The sequence below is a fragment of the Triticum aestivum genome, chromosome 7B (genome assembly GCF_018294505.1).
Source record: "Triticum aestivum cultivar Chinese Spring chromosome 7B, IWGSC CS RefSeq v2.1, whole genome shotgun sequence".
In the NCBI taxonomy this organism is placed as follows: Eukaryota; Viridiplantae; Streptophyta; class Magnoliopsida; order Poales; family Poaceae; genus Triticum; species Triticum aestivum.
This window is the reverse complement of record NC_057813.1, coordinates 706,951,794-706,957,526: the sequence shown is the minus strand read 5'-3', so window position 1 is coordinate 706,957,526 and position 5,733 is coordinate 706,951,794.

Below are 5,733 nucleotides of genomic sequence, written 5' to 3'. Positions count from 1 at the left end.
TTCTTCCTCTTCTTCCTCTTCTTCTTCTTCTTCCTCCTCCTCTTCTTCTTCTTCTTCTTCTTCTTCTTCCTGGGCTTGTTCCTCTTCTTCCTCTTCCTTGCTTGTGATAGTTCAAAAAATAACATATTTAAATTGTGCATCTGAATGCAGAAAAAATACATTGATCAGTACCGCCTTTCAGCCAAAATGCGCTACTGTTACACAGAAGTACATATAAAAAATACATTGATCATCAACGATCTTTTTGTATAGAATCTAAATCGTCAATAGGAATTTACCACCGATTCAAGAACCGGCGAAGACTCATATTGCAGCCACAGATCCTACACATAGAGTTCAATGAAGACCAAATGTTCGGGATAGTTTGAGAAGTAACATACTTAAGGTGGTCAAATTCTTGTTAGGGGAGCGAGGTGGGACTAAAAATAGCGCCTGGCACAACCTCTTTAGTACCGGTTCGTTCCACAAACCGGTACTAAAGGTGCTGGCCGGGCACCAGCATCTTTACTACCGGTTCGTGGCACGAACCGGTACTAAAGATTCCCAACGAACCGGTACTAAAGGTCACCTCCCGCCAAGTCATTTGAACCGGCACAAATGGGCGCATTAGTGCCGGCTCATATGCGAACCGGTACTAATGTTTCTCACATTAGGTCCTTTTTCTACTAGTGTGCTCCCACTCACTTTCTTGTAAATACAGGCTTCACCGCAGGTCTGTATAAAACTATATGCTTTGATCAACTCATCAAAGCGTATATTCCAACTCCGAGATGCTTGCACCAGTCCATAGATGGATCGCTGGAGCTTGCACACTTTGTTAGCATCCTTTGGATCGATAAAACTTTCCGGTTGCATCATATACAACTCTTCTTCCAGAAATCCATTCAGGAATGCAGTTTTGACATCCATATGCCATATTTCATAATCATAAAATATGGCAATCGCTAACATGATTCAGACAGACTTAAGCATCGCTACAGGTGCGAAGGTCTCATCGTAGTCAACCCCTTGAACTTGTCGAAAACCTTTTGCAACAAGTCGAGCTTTGTAGACAGTAACATTACCGTCAGCATCAGTCTTCTTCTTGAAGATCCATTTATTCTCTATTGCTTGCTGATCATCGGGCAAGTCAACCAAAGTCCACACTTTGTTCTCATACATGGATCCCATCTCAGATTTCATGGCTTCAAGCCACTTTGCGGAATCTGGGCTCACCATCGCTTCTTCATAGTTCATAGGTTCATCATGATCTAGTAGCATGACTTCCAGAATAGGATTACCGTACCACTCTGGTGCGGATCTTACTCTGGTTGATCTACGAAGTTCAGTAACAACTTGATCTGAAGTTCCATGATCATCATCATTGACTTCCTCACTAATTGGTGTAGGTGTCATAGAAACCGGTTTCTGTGATGAACTACTTTCCAATAAGGGAGCCGGTACCGTTACCTCATCAAGTTCTACTTTCCTCCCACTCACTTCTTTCGAGAGAAACTCCTTCTCTAGAAAGGATCCATTCTTAGCAACGAATGTCTTGCCTTCGGATCTGTGATAGAAGGTGTACCCAACAGTCTCCTTTGGGTATCCTATGAAGACACATTTCTCCGATTTGGGTTCGAGCTTATCAGGTTGAAGCTTTTTCACATAAGCATCGCAGCCCCAAACTTTTAGAAACGACAACTTTGGTTTCTTGCCAAACCACAGTTCATAAGGCGCCGTCTCAACGGATTTTGATGGTGCCCTATTTAACGTGAATGCGTCCGTCTCTAAAGCATAACCCCAAAACGATAGCGGTAAATCAGTAAGAGACATCATAGATCGCACCATATCTAGTAAAATACGATTACGACGTTCGGACACACCATTACGCTGTGGTGTTCCATGTGGCGTGAGCTGTGAAACTATTCCACATTGTTTTATATGAAGGCCAAACTTGTATCTCAAATATTCTCCTCCATGATCAGATCGTAGAAACTTTATTTTCTTGTTACGATGATTCTCCACTTCACTCTGAAATTCTTTGAACTTTTCAAATGTTTCAGACTTGTGCTTCATTAAGTAGATATACTCATATCTGCTCAAATCATGTGTGAAGGTCAGAAAATAATGATACCCGCCACGAGCATCAACACTCATTGGACCGCATACATCGATATGTATTATTTCCAACAAGTCAGTAGCTCGTTCCATTGTTCCGGAGAACGGAGTTTTAGTCATCTTGCCCAAAAGGCATGGTTCGCAAGCATCAAATAATGATTCATAACCAAGTGATTCGGAAAATCCATCTTTATGGTGTTTCTTCATGCGCTTTACACCGATCTGACCCAAATGGCAGTGCCACAAATAAGTTGCACTATCATTATTAACTTTGCATCTTTTGGCATCAATATTATGAATATGTGTATTATTACGATCGAGATCCAACAAACTATTTTCGTTGGGTGTATGACCATTGAAGGTTTTATTCATGTAAACAGAACAACAATTATTCTCTGACTTTAAATGAATAACCTTATTGCAATAAACATGATCAAATCATATTCATTCTCAATGCAAACACCAAATAACATTTATTTAGGTTTAAGACTAATCACGAAAATATAGGGAGTGTGCGATGATGATCATATCAATCTTGGAACTACTTCCAACACACATCGTAACTTCACCCTCAACTAGTCTCTGTTTATTCTGTAACTCCTGTTTCGAGTTACTAATCTTAGCAACCGAACAAGTATCAAATACCCAGGGGTTACTATAAACACTAGTAAGGTACACATCAATAACCTGTATATCAAATATACTCTTGTTCACTTTGCCATCCTTCTTATCTACCAAATATTCAGGGCATTTCCACTTCCAGTGACCATTTCCTTTCTAGTAGAAGCACTCAGATTCGGGCTTTGGTCCAACTTTGGGCTTCTTCGCGGGAGTGACAACTTGCTTGCCATTCTACTTGAAGTTCCCTTTCTTTCCCTTTGCCCTTTTCTTGAAACTACCGGTCTTGTCAATCATCAACACTTGATGTTTTTTTTGATTTCTACCTTCGTTGATTTCAACATCACGAAGAGCTCGGGAATCGTTTTCGTCATCCTTTGCATACTATAGTTCATCACGAAGTTCTACTAACTTGGTGATGGTGACTAGAGAACTCTGCCAATCACTATTTTATCTGGAAGATTAACTCCCACTCGATTCAAGCGATTGCAGTACCCAGACAATCTGAGCACATGCTCACTAGTTGAGTGATTCTCCTCCATCTTTTAGCTATAGAACTTGTTGGAGACTTCATATCTCTCAACTTGGGTATTTGCTTGAAATATTAACTTCAACTCCTGAAACATCTCATATGGTCCATGACGTTCAAAAACGTCTTTGAAGTCCCGATTCTAAGCCGTTAAGCATGGTGCACTAAACTATCAGGTAGTCATCATATCGAGCTAGCTAAACATTCATAACGTCTACATCTGCTCCTGCAATAGGTCTGTCACCTAGCGGTGCATCAAGGACATAATTCTTCTGTGCAGCAATGCGGATAAACCTCATATCACGGATCTAATCCGCATCATTGCTACTAACATCTTTCAACATAATTTTTCTCTAGGAACACATATAAAACATAGGGAAGCAATAACGCAAGCTATTGATCTACAACATTATTTGCAAAATACTACCAGGACTAAGTTCATGATAAAATAAAGTTTAATTAATCATATTACTTAAGAACTCCCACTTAGATAGACATCCCTCTAATCATCTAAGTGATCACGTGATCCAAATCAACTAAACCATAACCAATCATCACGTGAAATGGAGTAGTTTTCAATGGTGAACATCACTATGTTGATCATATCTACTATATGATCACGCTCGACCTTTCGGTCTCAGTGTTCCGAGGCCATATTTGTATATGCTAGGCTCATCAAGTTTAACCCGAGTATTCTGCGTGTGCAAAACTGGCTTGCACCCGTTGTAGATGGACGTAGAGCTTATCACACCCGATCATCACGTGGTGTCTGGGCACGACGAACTTTGGCAACGGTGCATACTCAGGGAGAACACTTTTATCTTGAAATTTAGTGAGAGATCATCTTATAAAGCTACCGCCGAACTAAGCAAAATAAGATGTATAAAAGATAAACATCACATGCAATCAAAATATGTGACATGATATGGCCATGATCATCTTGTGCTTGTGATCTCCATCTCCGAAGCAACATCATGATCTCCATCGTCACCGGCATGACACCATGATCTCCATCATCTTGATCTATATCAATGTGTCGTCACATGGTCGTCTCGCGAACAATTGCTCTTGCAACTATTGCTATCGCATAGCGATAAAGTAAAGCAATTATTTGGCGCTTGCATCTTATGCAATAGAGAGACAACCATAAGGATTTTGCCAGTTGCCGATAACTTCAACAAAACATGATCATCTCATACAACAACTTATATCTCATCACGTCTTGACCATATCACATCACACCATGCCCTGCAAAAACAAGTCAGACGTCCTCTACTTTGTTGTTGCAAGTTTACGTGGCAGCTATGGGCTGAGCAAGAACCGTTCTTACCTACGCATCAAAACCACAACGATAGTTTGTCAAGTTGGTGCTATTTTAACCTTCGCAAGGACCGGGCGTAGCCACACTCGGTTCAACTAAAGTTAGAGAAACTGACACCCGCCGGCCACCTGTGTGCAAAGCACGTCGGTAGAACCAGTCTTGCGTAAGCGTACGCGTAATGTCGGACCGGGCCGCTTCATCCAACAATACCGCCGAACCAAAGTATGACATGCTGGTAAGCAGTATGACTTGTATCGCCCACAACTCACTTGTGTTCTACTCGTGCATATAACATCTACGCATAAAACCAGACTCGGATGCCACTGTTGGGGAACGTAGTAATTTCAAAAAAAATCTACGCACACGCAAGATCATGGTGATGCATAGCAATGAGAGGGGAGAGTGTTGTCCATGTACCCTCGTAGACCGAAAGCGGAAGCGTTAGCACAACGCGGTTGATGTAGTCGTATGTCTTCACGATCTGACCGATCAAGTACCGAACATACGGCACCTCCGAGTTTAGCACACGTTCAGCCCGATGACGTCCCTCGAACTCCGATCCAGCCAAGTGTTGCGGGAGAGTTTTGTCAGCACGACGGCGTGGTGACGATGTTGATGTTCTACCGACGCAGGGCTTCGCCTAAGCACCGCTACAATATTATCGAGGTGCACTATGGTGGAGGGGGCACCGCACACGGCTAAAAGATCAAACGATCAATTGTTGTGTCTCTAGGGTGCCCCCTGCCCCCATATATAAAGGAGCAAGGGGGGGTGCGGCTGGCCAGGGAGAGGGCGCACCGGGAGGAGTCCTACTCCCACCGGGAGTAGGACTCCCCCCTTTTCCTAGTTGGATTAGGACTTGGGAGGGGGAAAGAGTGGAGGAGAAGAAGGAACGGGGGCGCTGCCCCCCTCTCCTTGTCCTATTCGGACTGGGGAGGAGAGGTGCGCGGCCCAGCCCTAGCCGCCTCTCCTCTCTTCCACCTAGGCCCACTAAGGCCCATTAAGTTGCCGGGGGGTTCCGGTAACCTCCCGGTACTCCGGTAAAATCCCGATTTCACCAGGAACACTTCCGATATCCAAACATAGGCTTCCAATATATCAATCTTCATGTCTCGACCATTTCGAGACTCCTCGTCATGTCTGTGATCACATCCGGGACTCTGAACAA